The 19,150-nt window shown below is 44.7% G+C and overlaps 2 long non-coding RNA genes across 2 annotated transcripts; both read left to right on the plus strand.

Moving 5' to 3' along the window:
- Window positions 1-1,367: 1,367 nt before the first annotated feature.
- Window positions 1,368-11,231, plus strand: LOC125739482 (uncharacterized). Its single transcript, XR_007397171.1, has 4 exons — window positions 1,368-1,629; window positions 5,011-5,138; window positions 9,027-9,869; window positions 10,187-11,231. It is a non-coding gene; the product is annotated as an uncharacterized LOC125739482 (long non-coding RNA).
- Window positions 11,232-11,265: 34 nt separating this feature from the next.
- On the plus strand, window positions 11,266-18,687 carry LOC125739481 (uncharacterized). Its single transcript, XR_007397170.1, has 3 exons — window positions 11,266-12,579; window positions 13,991-15,400; window positions 15,602-18,687. It is a non-coding gene; the product is annotated as an uncharacterized LOC125739481 (long non-coding RNA).
- The last annotated feature ends 463 nt before the right edge of the window (window positions 18,688-19,150 follow it).

A 19,150-nucleotide genomic window follows, 5' to 3' on the forward strand; every position in this document is an offset into this window, starting at 1 on the left:
TGCACCGCCTGGTTAACTAAACAGAAAGACGGCCGCCTGGTCAACTAAGTTAGAAAGCAGGCCGCCCTGTGAGGTAGGTGGGAATGGGGGGTGGCCTGCTCTGGCATATGTAGATGGGGCCATCCAGTCCACTATATGTAAATGCGGCCGCCTTGTCAACTAGGTGTGACTGGGGGGGGCCAGCTGTTCATCTGAGTGTAAGTGTGGCTGCCTTGTCGACTGTTACTCAGGCCGCCTGGCCCAGCAAGGCCAGACGCAGCGGGGTTCCATCGGTGTAGGGCGCAGAGTGGCCAGGGGCCGCCTGGTCCACTGAGCTGTAAGTCAGCCCGCCAGGACCACGGGCCGAGGCCAAACGCGGTGGTGTGAGTTTTTGTGAAGCACCGGGTGGCCCGGGCCACCTGGTCAACCTCTGGGTCTCGGGCGTGGGCCCGGCCGCATCTCTGGCCCTGGCCGCCTGGTCCACCAACATGAGCCCTTTTCCACCTCCGGCGGAGGGTTAGGGAGGAGGGCGGCTTCTTCACCCTCTTCCACCGACAAAGTTTTGGATGGAGGGATGACTTTCAATAGATAACAGCATTGGAGCTGCTCTGCTACGTACTGATGTCTAGGGACCAACATCCTGCTTAAAGAGGAATCGAAGCATTACGCACATCTGAATCTGTTCCACAGAGACTTGCAGTCAGGGGAGGTGATGGGATGGTCCTTACAGATGACACTGCAGTTGTGACCCACTGGGCTGGCAACTCTGAGCGATTGTTTAAAGCAGACTCTCCAGCTAGGATGTTGGACATCTCTGGCTGTATGGTTCTCGAGGCCGATCCTCCGATCAGCTGTAGCCCACCCAATCTCACTGAGATTGCACTAGTTGTGAATCAGCTGGGGTCAGGGAAGGCCCAGGGATGTATATTCTACATTTGTTTACTTTCCTAGGTTTTTTAGCTTTTGAATAGTGGAGGAAGTGTGTTCAGCCAGCTCCCTCACCAAACTCTTCATGATATCACGCAATAAAAAGACACTAAAAAGAAGTGTGAGATATCCACAGCTCTTTGTGTAGTTTTACTGATGATGAGTGGTCACTGCGTACTTGGTGATCAGGGTTGGGGTGGGGATGCATAAGTGTGGGTGAGGCCTAGTGAAGTTTGGAGGTGCAGGGAGCTGCTGGGAAGTGTTAAGGGAAGGATGGGCATTCCTCTTGTTCTGCTGGAACCAAAGTGTCTCTATTCCAGGCTGATGACTTGTTTCTTAAGAGCTTAACCAATGACTGCTTATCAGGGTGCCCCCAAGCCCTTTGAGCGGAGGGTTACAGCAGTGTGTGAGACTGAGTTGCTGCCCAGTGGTGTGCTACTGTTCCAGCCTGTGTGAGAGGAATGCCCTGTGGTGTAGTGTAGTACCATAATTAGTGTGCCATGTAATAAGTATAGACAATAGTGATCTCATTCATGCACAGCATATCTATGCTAAACAGTTAACAGTGAATTTCGGGTGTATATTGATTGTCTTGTTCACCTAAGTGTCCTATAATAGAGTAAGAACTAAATATATCAACATGGAACTAGAGGTAGGACCATCGTTATTTAGTGTAGAGGATAAAGGACCAGTGCTGGAAAGTAAGCTCATCGCTTGCCTGAGGTGAGTGATTTAGATGAAGGGTGAGTACAAAAAAGCTGAACACTAGCTCGCTGCATACTAAAAAATTGGATGGCAGACTACAACTATGTTACTTTGCGTATTCCTGTCTCAGCACACGTACGTGAACTGCTGCCTGCCTAAAAATTCTTTAGGGTTACGGTATGTGCATACTATTCTCGGCCAATCACAGTTTCAGACTCATCCCAGTTACAGTAGCTATTCAGCTTGAAGCCCCTCGCCAGTGGTATCCGATAATTAATAGATTCACTATTTTCCTGAGCAAAAAATTGGTAAAGCAATCGGCAAGTTAGATAAAAAAAGAAATTGAAAAAACTACCTAGATTCAATGCATTGTGTTGTGTGTCCCCCCAACCCCTCCCCCGCCCCAATGAAGTATCCTAATGTAGACTCAAAAACATGACAATGCAAGAATAAAAACATTTTGGATAGCTGATATAGATTGGCTATATGGAGTCCCCGGGTGAAGAATGTCCAGCAAGGGAACAACTTGGACTTACTAATGGACTAACTAATTATTATTGTATAATAATAATAATAATAATAATAATAATAATAATAATAATAAAGAGCAACTACATATGTATTGGCAGTATTCAGGCACCCCAAATTATGAACGAGATCAGTTTATCTGTCTTTTAGTCGTAAAAATAATAATACAGTACATAATAATAATGATAATGATAATTATAATAATAATAATTATTATTATTTTGATTATTATTATTATTATTAGTAGTAGTAGTATTGTTGTTGTTGTTATTATTATTATTATGTATCATATTTTTATTTTCTTTATGCTTGAAAAGTTCATTGCACATTGTGAGTTAGTGAAAATTTATCTGAACTGGAACATTTTTACTAAATAGTTCCACCCATGGGCGGGACTGTAATAATGCAGTGTGAGGGAGGTGGGACTGTAACTATGTAAAATATGTGAGGTACAACAGCATGTAGAGTAGGGGTCGAGGGAGAGTAATTATGTTGAGTATGGGAGGGCGGACAGTATATTGCGTATTCATGTACTCTACCATGGAAAGACAGTAATTATGTTGATTATAGTAGGTGATAGAGTTTCCAAACATCCCAGATTGATTTCAGGATATTTGTTCCAGTGTCATGAGAAATAACTGAAATACATGTCCTGGTTTTAACAGGCTGCCCATCTAATAAAGTTTTAATGTGCAGCAATGTTCAGCTGACACACATCAAGCCATTAATCACACAAATGTAAAGCGGCACCCTCTATTACTTTCTACAGCCGTCAATATCAGCTGATAACCACAATTGGTCATTTATACTCCTAGGTGGTGTACTGTAGGCATAGTGATTCTGGGCATTTTCATCTGCCAAGACGAAAATACAAAGGAGACCAGGATGCTAATCCATGCTGTGAAAGTCACCATGCCAAAGAGAAAATGTGTTTTTTTTATCAGGGCAACCGCAGCAAGCGTTTCCTTTTATTTTTTTAAGAATGGGCAACTTGCCGAACAAATGCAGAGTCAGTGGAGCACGCCACATTCCATGTCTGGTAATATCAAAACGATGAGTGCTCCCTCATGAAACTTGGAGTCAAAACACTGGAGTAAAGACAGAGCGACTGCTACCCAGCGTGGCAGTACTCCATGTGGGAGGGGCCATTCAACACTGGCTACAAGGGCATAGATTCGGCTTCAAGTGTCTCTGAAAATGTTGTTGGACTACCATGTATGGTTAGGGGGGCAGGGGGTCCAAGTTTGATTTGGTCCCTACCAATGTTGAAACTAAAGTTATGCCCTTGACTGGGCAGACCATTCCTTTGACCTTGGAGTAATCAGAGGCAGATAGAAGAAGAGAGGCAACCATGTGATTTCAGATGTTCAGCACTATTAATATCTGTGTCTGGATTTTCTCTTGTTTATGGGTGACAAGCAGTAGGAATGGAACTCTCTAGAAACACTCACATCATGCTCCTCCCCTGGAAAACAGGAGTCACTGTTCTCTAAACACTAAGACAAGGAGAGCAGGTACAGATGATATGTCAAATGAAGATTGGCCGTGTGTATATAGGAGCGTGTGTGTGTGTGTGTGTGTGTGTGTGTGTGTGTGTGTGTGTGTGTGTGTGTGTGTGTGTGTGTGTGTGTGTGTGGTCCTTACCTTGTGGGGACCAAATGTCCCCACAACGTGATGAAAACCCATTTCAAATAAGGGAAAACTGACTTTTCTAAAAATCCATGACTACAATGAAAAAAAAAAAAAAAATCAAAAACTCTTGTTTTTTTTTTGGTTACTTATGGTTAAGGCTAGAACTGGGTAGGGGTTAAGGTCGTCATGTTGGGATTAGATACAATTACAAACCTGTGTGTGTGGGTATTTGTGTGTAAGGATAAATGTGTGTCTGTCAGCCTATGATTATTCTGAACATGTTTTATCTGACTGTCCTACAGTGGCCTGCAATCAGGCCCTTTCCTTACTGCAGATTTTTAATTGTTTTGAAACCATTGTTGTCATTATTGTGATTCTACTGGGGTTTATCCAGCAAAATACACTCTAGTGCCTTTTGAGTGACCATATGTCTGTGTCACTGACAATGATATTCTATCTGTGTCTATACAGGCTGTAATGTGACTGTGTTGCTGAAGGTGTTACTGTACCGTGATTATACTCATACTCAGGATACAGTGTGCCTGTGTTACTGTGTATCGAATCTGTAATCATACTCAATGCACAGTGTGACTTGGATGCTTTGTTACCTTCACAAAGTTATGCTGGCTCTATATCACATTCAAAGGGCTGCCACACTGCCTATTATACCCGGAAACATCACTGGAACTTAATTTTCAATGAGAAGCTAATATGTGACCCCTCTTTCTTAGAGTACATGTTTGAGTTACACATGGTGTTAAAAAAACAGGACTGTTGAAGTCTTCTCTCTGCATCAAAGATAATTCTAGGTTTTTTTTCCCTATGTGGTGCAAGGTGAAAGAGCCCAACCGGTCATTCATCCAGATCAGTGCCATATAAATACTTTTCAAGGGGCAGATGCTCAACTGACCATGGGAAGGGGGGGGGGGTTAATTAACATGATCGCTGGTGATCGAAAAGGGGCACTCAGCACCTCAAAATGGGGCACTTTCAAACATTTAGGCATGTGCCTGTTCCATGTAAAAAAATTGTGAATGAATTTACTATATTAGTAAATTAATAATGATTACACATTAACATGGCTCATTTTCAAATATAGCTTTACAATATAATTTCATTTTGTTGAACTTAATGTGTTGAATTGTCATTTTCATTTGACGAGTAGGAAGTGCACTGTCTGAATTCCGTGTATCATCTGTCCTCTGTACTAAAACAGGTCTCTCTGTCTGTGATTCCTAGATGCCAGGCTTGGTGAAGGTGTGACCAAAGAGATCCCCCTGCTGATGCACAGACGGCTCAGTCCTGTTCTGGGCCTTGGACACCCAGGATGGACGGCACTGCTCCCAGTTATGACCGAAGAGCCTCAGGTGTCCGCACTTGTCCGTTGCCAGGGTTACACGCACTCCTTCATTCTGGGCCATCTGCCACTCTACAGTATTACGGGGGCAGTGCAGAACATTCCTGGGTAGGACACTCTTTGCGATCTGCAGCAAAATGGGTGTGGTTTAGGACACAGTTTATGCCCTGCAGTAAAATGGGTGGGGCTTAGCACACTGTTCATGCTCTGCAGTAAAAGTGAGTGTGGCTTACGGCACTATGCTCTGAGGTAAACGGGTATGGATTAGGGCACTGTACTGTTTACAGTACAGTAAAATGGCTGTTGTTTAGGACACCGTTTATTCTGTAAAAATAAATATGGCTTAGGACACCATTTATGTCTGCTGTAAAAATGGAAGTGATTTAGGACACTGTTTATACTCTGCAGTAAAATGGGTGTGGCTTGGGACACTGCACTTTCAAGTGAATGGGTGTGGTTTGGGGCACTGTTTACACTATGCAGTAAAAATGGGCATGGCGTAGATTATTGATTATGTTTTGCAATAAAAATACACACAGTCAAAAGAAAAGAATGCACATACAATGTCCATACCAGAATGAATTACTTCATAATTTACATAATCAAGAACAGTTACTTCTCCAGCAGACTGCAGCATTTACTGATATCGCATTCCATAGAAACCTACTGCTCAGGTTGAAATACCTAAGTCTCCCCACGAAGTAGCTGCCACTCTGGTCTTTTTTATACAGTTTCATCTAGTCCAGTCTGCTGTTTGTTTGCCTGATTTCACCACTTGCACATTCACTCCTTGGATGGTGGCTGGTCTCAGGGGCTCCCTGCTATGCCAGGAATCATAAACCTGCTCTTTTGACTTGCTGATGTTCATCTGATTGTCTTGCTGATGTGCACCACAAGATAAAGTCTTGTTGTCAGGGTCAGTACCCATCCTCCTCAGCCTTTCGTGTCACTCCATCCGTTTGGCCAGCAGGTATTTCTGGCCATGCTGTCAGCGTTTTGGCTGACCTGCAGATAGCCCATGCTGTACCCTGTCATTTAATGGGGGATGTACTAATCCTGTATCTGATTGCTTAATCAGTATATGTCACAACCCGTACTTGACTAGTCTGCGGATGGCATGTGCTGTGCCCTGTCAATGCATCTTCATCTTCTGAAAGAGTGCCACAGTCTAAGTAGCAGGGCTTTTGGAGTTGCATGTTTACATGGGAAGCATTGTTTTTATTTATTTCACAACAAATTACTGGCACATTTTTGTCAGTTCCATTTCAACTCGCGTTCTAAGCATTTACAAAATATGATGTGAACTGTTTACAGTGCACATCACATTTTGTAAATATGGTACAGATCTCTTATGTTTTATCTAAGGTGACTGTGGGTATCCCCAACAACTGCAGCTCAGCAAAACTACTGCTCAAACATCCTGACTATGGGCATGATATACTGAAAAATAAAGCTGTTCTATGTTCAGTGTGCTTGTTCTCATTCCAGAAGTGAATTTTTAGTCTGTTATTTAAGTGTAACTTTATTTATGGTTAGGTTCTGGAAATAAGCTCAGAAATTGAGGGAGGACCATTCCTTCCTGATATTTCCCTTATGGATGGAACGCGCTACCTGGATTACACCTGCTTTTCAGAGGCTATGAAATTTTAGGCAACACCAGATGTGTGCTTTCCTTTGCAGTTTTCATACATGTAGCTGAATATGTAATCTGACTCTCTTTGTGCATCTCCTATGTTTTTGCATGAAACTCCCTCTTTTCCCTTGACCCTCCCATGCATACATATATGCATAAGTTTTGACCTATCATTCTGCGCTCCTCAGTCATGAGATACTGGTTTTAGGCATGTGCGGTCTGTTTGTACTTGCCTTGCTATGTTTTTAGGCACGTTTTTATAATGTAATTATGCCTGAAACGGGTGCAAACATGATAGTACATCTGCCTCTCCATCTTTATTGACTATAGTACTTATGGGGTTATAGATGTTTAAGTGATGTTAAAAGGAATGTGATCTGGAGTGCATTTACACTGTGAGCAGGCTGTACTTTCAGAAGGTCTTGTGAGACATGGGAAATTTAAGGTGTCGTGTCATTTTGCTGACAGTCTATTTCACTCCATCCTCGCCTACTTGGTTTCTGGTCAGTTAAAGTTTACTTATAGAATGTGTTGCTATGCATGGAAACTCCCAGCTATGTAAGCTGACCTGGCATATGAAATGAAGCATTCTGTGATATCTGGTGTAGGACCCACACCTGTAAATAAATGGATCCACAGATGTAATATTGTAAACTTGCCAATATGCCATTAGGGGTGAGGTTTATTAAGAGTGTTTGAAGCAATGGAATAAAAAATATCTGTTGGAAGATGGTGGCCCCTTCAGGGTGGTCATACTCAAATACTGGCACATTCATAGAGAATATGCACAGCTGATGTACCCTTTTCTCCTCATGGGATGGATGGATGGTTTCAGGGACGGATTATGGACTGGGCCAGCGGGGCCGCTGCCCAGGGGCCCTTGGGGTGCAGGGGGCCCGTGGGGCCCCAAGCCTAAAACAATTTGCAACGCTTATCAACAATGTATTTTCGTTTGTCTATTTTAGAGGGCCTACATTCTTTGATCCTCTGCCTACAAGGGCCCCTGACCCTATAGGGAGGGCGTTTGGCTGCCAAGGGCCCTTGAATTGTGATGGTTGTGGTGGTGGTGCTGGTGCTGGTGGGGGGGGGGGGCCCTCGCGAACGTTTTGCCCAGGGGCCCATACAACCCATAATCTGTCCCTGGATGGTTTACATACAATGCTGTCGTTAATTTGTCTGTGTACGATTTTCTTCAATTTAGTGTTCTATAAACCAAGTCACTTGGGTGTCCCTAACAGTCCACAATTTTGCTCTCTCCTAGTTCTCAGCAGACCTGAACCAAACAATCAAGAACACTGAATACCAGATACAGGTGTGTTGGGAACTAGGAGGATTGAGAAGCACTGCTCTAATCACAGAGTTGTGAAGTTTTCATGGTTATTTCCCTGACAGGCTTCTCATGAAACCCGGTCATCCTGTCGCACACTATTACCGTACTGATATGTCGGAGATTTCCAGCTGACAAGTGGGTTTTGATGAAAAAGTCACCTAGAAAAAGGTTTAGGTAGAGACTGGAGATCTGATATTTGTCTACCAAAGTCTTCTCAGTATCTTGCTACTCCCACTGCTTGTGTACTGTCCCTTTCAGCACTACTGCATAAGTAGTATTGATTGCACAATTCATTGCACACTATAGCTGTCCATAGTTGGATTTGAGTCTCTTTTTCTCAGAGAGGCACAGGACATCTCTCCCTTCCTGGGGGAGTACATAGTTCTACTTCCTGCAGTGACTCTCTTTCAGCTAATCCTATAAGGCCTGGATCGGTCTGACATTTTTGCAGCTGTAGTGGGAACCAAACAGACAAACCACTGCATGGGAAACATGGTTATTTTCAAAAGAGAATTGCTTTTTGGTGAAAATCATCTATGTGAATAACAGTTTTAGAATAGTCATAATGACATTATTTTTGTTTTTTATTAACGATAATAGTGCTCCCACGTACTCAGACACCTTCCTTCCAGCCTTTTTGCTAAATGTGTCATGGACCGCTCCAAGGACAACCTTTTGACATCACGCAGAGATTCCTTTTTACGCCCTTGGGGTTTCCCTAGAAGGGAGTGTCACAGTGACCATACGGTTCACTCCCCGCCGGCGCCGGGAACTGGGAGAACCGGTTACAGCACGCCGCCCTCCGACAGGTGAAGCTCATCGGGTTAATGGATGTTTTTTCTTATTCGCTTCTGGCATGCCAGCCTGACGTGAGATCTTGAGTTTTGGTTGCAAGTTTGAACGTTTTCTGTCCTGTATCCTCTCCACCTTTCTAGACCCCTGCCTGCCTGCCTGTATCCTGACCCTGGCCTGTGTTTCCCGACTACAATTCTAGCCTTGTCCTCAATGTACCAACGACGATCATCCGACCACCCGCCTGTCCCCGAACCTAAACCTGCCTTGCCTCCACGGACTCCGACGAAGATCGCCTGACCCCCACCTGTCTACCTACCACGAGCCTGGAACCCAGTGGAGGGTTCGAGGATATCTGAGAATTTTACTGTACAGATTATTTCTTCTTCATGCTGCACTACTGTAAATGTCCGCAAGGCAGTGTGAACATACAAGCTTCCATCAGTACTTATGAGGAGCACCAACACTATGTAACACTGGAGGCATATATCATCATCAGCCATCTTGTTCTGTACAACATTCTGATTTGACCCGAAGCAAGAAATCTATTGGCCTTTAATAGATTTTCTATCCATGCATCCATCTATCAGTCACTTATCCAGTACTGGGAGGGAGCTTATCCTCAGCAGCATAGGTTATACAGCAGGGGACAGCCTGGATGGGATACAGCATAGGATACAAAGCAGGGGACTCCACTCCATTGCAGAACACACACATGTACAACTTAGAAAAAGAGATTGATCATGGTTTTGGACTGCAGCAGGAAAGTGGAGTACCCAGAGGTTACTCACACAACACTTGGAGAATACAAACTCCATACATACAGACTGGGGCAGGATTCAAACCTCATGGAAGTGAGAGGCAACAGTGGAGTCCACTGAGTCACCAAGCCTCCTCCTGAAAGAAGATGAACTGGCATGGTGGTTCTCATCATGCAACATCATTCAAGCCTGCTGTTCTTCTCTGTATCATATCATTTTCCACCAGTGAGTAACCAGTAGGCGGAGATATGATTGGATAAAACATGAAAGGTGTTTTCTCCTTCTGTTTGGCCAGGAAGAAGTTGTTCTGTGGCTGACTGTAGATGGGATGGTCCTGTACAGACAGTCCCCTGGGTTAAGAACACCTAACTGATGGACAATTCTTTCTTGCAAACAGACTACCCAAAAGCTTATTAAAGTAAAACAGACAAACACATGCAGTACTTTATGATGCTTGTGAAAACATTGCACAGTTTTAGTGGTTTGTTGGCTGGAGATATAGTACAGTGCTGTATTTAGTTTCTTTTCCATGTTATTATTAGGTATGGAAGACAAAAGCAAGAACATTAATGAGATCGGGAAAAGGACGAACACGCAGAACAGGCACAGGGGAAGCAACCAAGACAACACCTGACACAAGATGGGAAACGCTAACAGGCAGAACAGAAAGGGAGACACAGGGGAAACACCAACGGGAGGGACAAAAGGACTGAGAGTGAACCGAGGAACCACAGGAGGATGAGGAGCTGAGACAGGAGGGACAGAGGGACGAGGAGCAAACACAGGAGGGACAAAACAGGGAGGCCAAACGGTAAAGGTTGGGGGTCAATGGGGAGTCCGAGAGAGCCACAGCAGGTGACGGGTGGCATCCGGAGGGGCCGCAGGTGACAGAGAGGCAGGACCAGGAGGGGACCACAAAGGAGGCGAGGAGACAGGGTGAGGGACAGGTGGAGGAGTTGAGGAGGAAGTCGGAAGGGGCACCTATTGACAAGAAGTCAGAGGGGAGTCCGACGCAGGTGAGGAGGCAGGTGATGGTGCAGCCACAGCCGGCAAAGCCGCAGCCGACCAACGAGTCGGAGAAGGGAGACCCGCATGTGACTGACGAGGAGTCAGAGGCAGGACTGAGGACAGAGAATGAGGCATCGGAGGGGAACCCTCTGGCGACCGCCGAGCAGGAGCTAATGGACCCCCAGGCGTCCCGCGAGTCCCAGCCAAGGCGAGTGAGGGCGAACCGATGGGAACTGGCCCCTGCACCTGCGTCCGCTCCCCTTTCAGGACACTGAGAGGTGGGGACCTGACCGGAATCAACCACGCTGGGGTGATGGCTGGGGTGACCCACCAGAGGGGTCCATTGGGGCCATTAGAGAAATCCTCAAGGGGTCCCATTCAAGCTCCTCCTCCCCCAAGGGGAAGGGAAAGGAGCGGTGCTTAGGCAGTCTGGGACCTCCTCGGGGACGGGGACTAGGGTCATGGGGTCAGAGACTTCAGGAGTGGACAGACCAGGAGCTGGAGGCAGAGGAACCTCGGGCGGAGCAGGGACAGGCGGAGAAAGAGGAGCCTCAGGTGGAGCAGGAAGCCTCGGGCGGAGCAGGGGGCAGAGGCAGCGCTGACGCCTCGGGTGGAGCAGGGGGTGAAGCAGGGGCCAGGACTGAAGCCCCACAGGGGGCGCTGCAGGGGCCTCGGATGCAGTGCAAGCCTCTGTGGGCGGCACATCAGCTGCCGGGACTGGAGCCTTTGTGGGTGGTAGGTCAGGTATGATGGGCAGAACAGGCAGGTCAGGCATGATGGGTAGAACAGGCTGGTTAGACAGCACAAGATCAGGCGGGTCGGGAACATTAGGCGCTGGTGGGTCAGGAACCGATAGAGCAGGAACTGTGGAGGGCCTTGCAGGGACCTCTGACACAGGAACAGCAGGGGGTGCTGCAGGGCCCGCAGGGGGCGCTGCAGGGACAGCTGGTGCAGGAACCTCCAAGGCCGCAGCCAGCACGGGCGGTGCGAGTACCATGGGGGGCAGAGCATCCACTGCCGGTGAAGGGGAAGGCACTTCAGGTGCAGGCACAGCCTCACCTGTCGAGGGAACCTGCTCTGTCCTCAACCGGAGACGGCTCCGCAGGTTCTCTTTCAATTAGTCCAGCTTGCGTGGTGAGGAAGTTGGGCTGAAGGCTGCAAACTCCCCTTGCAGCTGTGTACACAGCTGGGTAGCCTCTGGGGACTCCTGTACTGTTGCATTCTCCAGCACCGTCCAGAAAAGACCCTGGAGGGTGAAGAACGTCCCAGCCAGGGACGTAATGGCGGGCAGATGAGTCTCTGGCTTCCTTTCAGGGGCAACGGCAGCAATGCGAGCTTTAGGCGATCGCTCCAGCGAAGCTGCAGTGATGACGTCACTCGCAAACGCCTCCGGATTTGGAATCGGGAGGAGTTCCTCCTGACATGTGCAGGGCATGCAGCGGAGATAGAGACGACCTGCCTCAGATTTGCTTCAGCCGCCCCGCATCTCAGCTGTCGCAGGTTGTTGTTCACTTTCTCCAGGAATTGAGAGTTGTCAGATGGGGACAACTCGTCTAACATGTCCCTTGTCCAGAGGGCGAGAGCTTGCAGCCCGGGGTCCTTTTTAATCTCGGTCTGATCGCGCTAATAAAGAGCCTCATCAGCCTGATTGAGGTATCGCTCCTCGATCCGAGCAGGCGTCTTCTTGTTCAAGAGTCCTGTCATTCTGTGACGTCCGTGTGCAGGGCGAGCGAGCAGGGTGCGGGGAAGCAGGGTTAGGCACACAGAGATCCAAACAAGGGGGTTTATTAGCCAAAGCGAGCAACGGAGAACAACACGTCAGACACTTCAATGACAGTACTGGGGAAACACTCGAATGCAGACTAAATACACATTATTAAGGGACGGAAATGCAGAACGGCTGAGAAGAATCAGGAATTCACATGAGGTAATGAGGGGGGTGTGGCACACAGGAGGATCACACAAGCAGGTCATGACAGGAGTGGGTCTCATTCGTAACCTGGGGACTGTCAGTACTGTAAAACCATTTAGCTGATTTGTGCTGTGATTCTGTTTTTTTTTCCGATTTTGCGCACTTAACTGTTTCAGCCATTCAACTTCTAAGTTTAACAATTCAAAATTTTGTCAAATAGTAAAATATGTGCTAATATATGTGTACTGCCCTTTTTTATTCAAAGATTAATTTGAATCGACTTACAAAAGATTGTACAATGGTGCCTGCAGTTCAGGAATGTTGTGGTATAGGAACAATTTGGTTTGCGACCAAAAATTTTGTGAAAAAAAATGCATTGGTTTGCATACAAAATTTGGTCGACGAACATATTCCTTGACCAGATTTCTTTTTTTAAACTAGTGTAGCACTGGCGGGGCGCATGTCCCAGCATGCCCTGCGTGCAATTGTAAATAGAAGGACCGGAACAGTGGCCTGTACTGCGAAGCAGGGTTACTAGTTTATTGGGGTAAGTTGTTGGATTTAAGGTACCACAGTTTAAATGGACTTCATATTCGTTCACTTACATTTTGGCCAGACTTCCATAAATCTGACAATTTACCCCGATAAGCCAGTAACCCCGCTTCATAGTACAGGTCCCAGGCAACCGACGAGTATCAAACACAGGGTTGTTAGATGCCGAACTGCAAGATGCACACACGATGGAAGATCTACACACGCTAAATACACACGAGGATTGGACTGGGTACACACAAGACATGGGCAAACACACATGCGCCAATAGGGAAATACAACCATTAACATTAACAATAACAACAGGACTGTTAATAAAGGGCATGATTTCCCCGGCAAGCAAATCTCCATGTCTCTCTCTGCTCCCACGATGCCTTGGTCTGCTCATCTCTACGCTATTTTGTGTTTTTCTTTAAACTTTTTACTATAAAAACTAGAAAATTAATTAACAAAAAATATTATTTAGTAGGTTTGTGAATGAATTAATTGAATTTCAATGCTCTCTTATAGGAAAAATTACCTTGGTTCGCGACCACTTTCCTGGAATGGATTGTGTTCATGAATATTTATTGTTTCTCCAGCCTCTCCTTTGTGAAAGTCATTACTCGCTGAGGACCTGCTAATCTACACTGTTATGTGGTTCTCTGTGTGAAGAATCTGTGCTGTTCTGGGAGGATGGGATGATCAGAGTTGATATATTTGTGTGTTGGGGGGCGCATGCCTCAGTGTCTGAGTTCAGAATCGTAACCCTCTAGTAGCAGTATCTGTTACTTCACCAGCTCCATTTGAGTCTTGAATATTTTGGTTTATTTTTACCCATGGTGCATTGCTCATTAGTAAATATGTATCTCCATTCTCTCCTTTATGGCACCAGTGACCTCAGGTTGAGTATCTGCAGAAAGTGAGTATTTAATAAATAACTTCTATACTGTACCAGACTCACTAGTGGAGTTTGAGAATACTTTCAGGTCGAAGCTGGTTGATGTAATTTGAATGGTGTGTCACAAGTCATAGAAGCACCATAAATTACAGTGTCTGACATAACGTAGCACCATCTGTGGTACACACTTGCAGGGATCTGACTCTCAGTGAGTTACATTACAACCACATTCACACCAGGGCAGAGACAGAGAGCCTTGTTAATAGAGGGTTCCTTGTGTGCTTTCCTGATCTTAAGAGTGATCCCTAATCCCTGTTTATCTCCATTTCACAGGTAAATTTATTTGTTTAAGTTAATTACTATTCAACACAGATACTACGGAACTGGAAGAAGCATTTAACAAACTGAATGTACAATGTACACTACTGTTCAAAAGTTTGGGGTCACTTAGAAATCTCATTGTTTCCAAAAGAAAAGTAATTTTTTTGTCCATTACAATAACATCAAGTTAATCAGAAATCCATTGCAGACATTGTTAATGTTGTAAGTGGCTACTGCATATAACTAAAAACGTAACACCTACACTGGCATACAGAGGTCCATTATCAGTAAGTATATCATCAGGCCCAAGGCAAATTTGATCATTAGAAATCCCTTTTGAAATTATGTTAGCACAGTTGAAAACTGTTGCAATAAAACTGGCCTTCTTTAGATGAATTGCGTATCTGGAGCATCAGCAGTTATGGGTTTGATTGAAGATCCAAAATGGGCAGAAATAAAGAGGTGTCTTTTGAAACACTTTCATGTATTCTTGTTTTGAAATACGAAGGCTATTCCTTGGGAAACGTCTAAGAGACCCCAAACTTTTCAACGGTAGTGTACTTGAAGATTAGAAAAACCAATATAATGTCCACTGTGAACCACACTGTCCCATCTAAATGTTTCCTTTGAACCACACTCCTAGGCTGAGGCTCCCACTGCCCCAGGTTCCTGACAGTCATGATGTCCAAATGGAACCTGGACTCAACGGATTTGAGTTGAACTTTTACTGTATGCTTAAAAAACATGGTTAGCATTTGGGGCCCAAGCATTTTGGCTCACAGTGGTGCCCTCCCTAGTCATTGTTCCTGTTCTCATTTTATCCTTCTATCTGTAGAGTCTCATTGATTCAAAGTCTTCAGCAAGCCTCAGCTGCTAGGCTCACCAGTGGTTTTCAGCACAGCCTTGCCCTCAAATCAGAGATAGGAAAGGGAAGCGCTATCTTCCACTTTCAAAAGGTTTTCATCATGCCGGAGTAACAGGGCCATCAGGGGACCTATGTGACCAGTCAGGGCGTGGGAAGATGATCACCATGGTACCATGTCTAGGACAACAGCACTGCAGTTACACCTGTGGCCCTGCTGTGTAAGTAAACAACACATTAGTAGTGTGACTATTGTTCATCACGCCAGATCCCTGTTGTTGTTTCTTTCTGGCTGTCACTATGTTGTTATCTTAACTATTCATGTAGGCTATAGCCCTTACACTGTGCTAGACCCTTTCATCCTAGCTTTCATTGCCCCTTTTCCCATTGTGCTCATCTGATTGGTTCTTTTTATGTTGCAGTTGGCCACAATTATTCCACCTCTTGCAGAACGCAGCTCTGACAAGGTCCTTAGCCACAGAGTGGCCTGTGTGAACTGGGTTGTCTAATCTGGTTTGAAGCTAAGCAGCATGAAGTCTCTTCCAAGTACATAAATGGTAAGGAGAATTTTGAGGATATGTTTGTGTAAATGCTAGAAAATCATTAACTGACATCATAAAACTGACCAAGTTCCAAATATGAGTCATGCTGAAGAATGTGTTGGTGTAATAAAACAAATGACCTAATATCAGGTCAGACATTGAGGCCAAACCACTGATTAGACCCAGAGCTCTACCACAACTTGCTTTTTGTTGACTGAATGTACATTTTTGTGTTGCCTTCCATACCAGGTTTTCAAAAGTGCACTGTAATTAGGAATTAATTGATAACACAGGAGTATCTAACTACATGACAAAAAATTCTCCCCCTAACATGTCTACCTTTAACCCACCCATAGCCAGGGCAGTTCTTTCTTTCTTTCTTTCTTTCTTTCTTTCTTTCTTTCTTTCTTTCTTTCTTTCTTTCTTTCTTTCTTTCTTTCTTTCTTTCGTTTTCTTTCTTTCTTTCTTTCGTTTTCTTTCTTTCTTTCTTCCTGTAAAAAATTGTATATGCTATTTAGCTAAAGTAGAGATTTGTTTATCTTTAGGTAGCACTAATAAATATAAAAAATATAATAAATCAATGATAATAACCCTGCTTCCAATGCACCTGTCATGTCATGAATCAAAGTGCCACAGTGAGGTAGATTTCACACTTACCCCTTGTGGCAATGGTAGAATGTCTCTGCAGTGGTGCACAGACATATGGTTATTTGCCAAGCCTTATGGTTAACTGTAATATATTGTGATAGAAGACTACTTACGGAAGAGAGACAACAGACACGGACTCTGTGAGTTCACTTGTTTCTTTTTACTACTACTTCCACACATCCGGTCACACACAATACGTAGAAACAAGGAGGCGTGGTTTATACGTAAATGTCACTCAGGAATCTATTACATTAACCGTAAGTAACTAAAAAAAACAAGACTTTTGACATGTTACCTACCATGCTTGTCCATTAATGTATTAGTGCACTCTTTGACACCTGCACTCTCTTCCTTTCTTCCCACATGTCTGGAGGGTGCCCGAGGGGGCACCTTCTGAGCTGCCATCAGGGTCTACGGAAGGGTGCCCTCACAGATGTGACCTGTGATTTATGATGTCGGTGCAGCTTCCATCCTGCCACCCGACACAGGCCTATGTGGAGGACTGTCTCACTGATGGACTTTAACTAGGACCGGATCACAGTTTACACCTTGCTCTTAGCAAACAATCCAGCTACTTCTCTACCTTTGTCCAGTAATGTTAGCATGTCCAGGGGGGTTGGGCTGCCAGTTGACCTTGGACCCCCAGAGGTTTTTTTTCCCCCTACTTGGGAGTTTTTGGATCCTCTCCTCTGCTGTCATCTGACTTTCTCTTTTATTATTCCATTTTCACTGTTTCTGTGTTCTGTCGTTATCTTTGTTAAGGATGTTCCACAACACACTCCTGTAAAGTGCATTGGGGCAACTTTGTTGTGAAATGCGCTATATAAAAATAAATTGAATTGAATTGAATGTTTAGTTTTTTGATTGTAGTCACAGACTTCTATAAAATTGAGTCTCCCTTTGTGTGGACTGGAAAAAACGGTCCCCGCAATGACAAAATATCAGGTTTTTATCACATTGTCAGGACATTTGGTCCCCACAATGTAATATGTACATGAGAGACACACAAACGCTCACACCTATGGATAATTTGGTATTACCAATTCACCATAACCTGTTTTTTGGGGGGAAACAGGAGAACCTGGAGGAAGCACCACTACAGTATGACATGAGAAGAATGTGCAAGGTCCACACACAAGGAGCCGGTCCCAGACGTCTGAGGCGACAATGCTAACCACTGTGCCGCTTCACCCCTCTGTTCCAGCCTGCATTGCAGGTTGGTATACTCAGCTCTCTAGTGATTATGGCCCATGCAGCTTCCAACAGTATCTTGCGTCCTGCAGACACTCGTATGTGTGTCTATGTGCACATGATTTGCTATCTTTGTGATGGGGAATTTGTAGAACATGTTCTCAGTCAGATAGCAGAACCTGAAAAAACAGGCACTCTGGGAACATACAAAACATGTGCTTAAACAGCTGCTGAAAAGAAAAAAGTGAAGTAGCACAGTAGGTTTTTTTTTAATCCCTCTGCAATCTGTTGGATTGGGGCTAGGAATCATCAATGGCATTACCTGGGGAATCCCATGAGGGTCTATGTTTGTGTATTGTCCCATAGGGATCTTGGGTCTGGGAATTCGGTTTATGGTGCAGCCATCTCGTCTTCATGTAATCATGCCCCCCCCCCCCAAAATCTGGACTCATCCGGTAACCTTTTCTCCAGTGCCAAAATACCTGTCCTGAATTGTGGTTTGAGCAGTTTGCCTTGATTTTGGATTCTCTTCTGAATGATCCTTTTTAATTTAGACTGATTTTGCCTGATCTATCTTCTTCTGGCTTTCAGCAATTTTTATATGTGATCTGATTTTATAAATTAAACTGAGATTGTATCCTGTTTAGTGTCTCTGTGGCAGTATAAAGTGATACCTTTAAAAATTATGTACTAACATTAAAGATGAGCCCTTACTTACTGAAACATATTTACTGAGATTATTCCAGGAGAGTAGACATCTTTTCGATGTCTTACTCTATTATGCTTAATTAGTGGACTTGTCAAGTTGATTAGCAAGCAATTTGATAGATACCAACATTCTACATTTTACTGTACCCCTTAAACAAAACCACAGCTTTGTTTTCAATGGTCTGAAGTCCCAGAAGGGAAACGCTGAGTGAATAAAATGTACCATGTACCAGAAAGGGGAGAATCGTCATTGGATTGGGGCAGTGATTCCCCAGGAATGCTGCAGGAACAGTGCTTTGGCCTTTTCAAACTGTGCCAGAAGTGTTTAAAGTCAAATGCTGATCATCAGCAGTGAGTTCAGGATGTCATAACTGATTTCATGTAACCATCTGACACCAGCAAACCGAGATTAACCTAAATGAAATGGGCTTTTCAAAAAATATCATTGTTGTGTTTTTTTCTACACATTAAAGGAGCTTGCATTGTCTCATTTCTTTCTGCTTTTATCACTGTATGCCTTCCTTGACAGCCTGTTTAGTCACATGATCTTTATTCCCCTTTAGTTTCTTCTTAGAACCATTTGTGGTATAGCTCTTTGCAAAGCCACACTGACTGTATTCAGCAGTAGAACAATGGCCTTCCATGGCTTTTCAGTGGCTAAATTCCAGCCAGAGGCTCTACAGAGAGAAAATGAGGTTCCATTGGCTGATGAAACAAGGAGGGCCTTTGCAGTGAAAATGTGCATTTCACTTGGCTGAACCTTCTGGAGGTAGGGCCATCAACCAAGATAATGGGGTCTTATGGGTTGAACTCTGAACGGGGGTGGACCCAGGGGGCAGATGAGTGCATTGTGTCTTCTCCCTTTGTCCTCCTCCCTTGGAT

The sequence above is a fragment of the Brienomyrus brachyistius genome, chromosome 3, assembly GCF_023856365.1.
Source record: "Brienomyrus brachyistius isolate T26 chromosome 3, BBRACH_0.4, whole genome shotgun sequence".
Classification (NCBI taxonomy): domain Eukaryota; kingdom Metazoa; phylum Chordata; class Actinopteri; order Osteoglossiformes; family Mormyridae; genus Brienomyrus; species Brienomyrus brachyistius.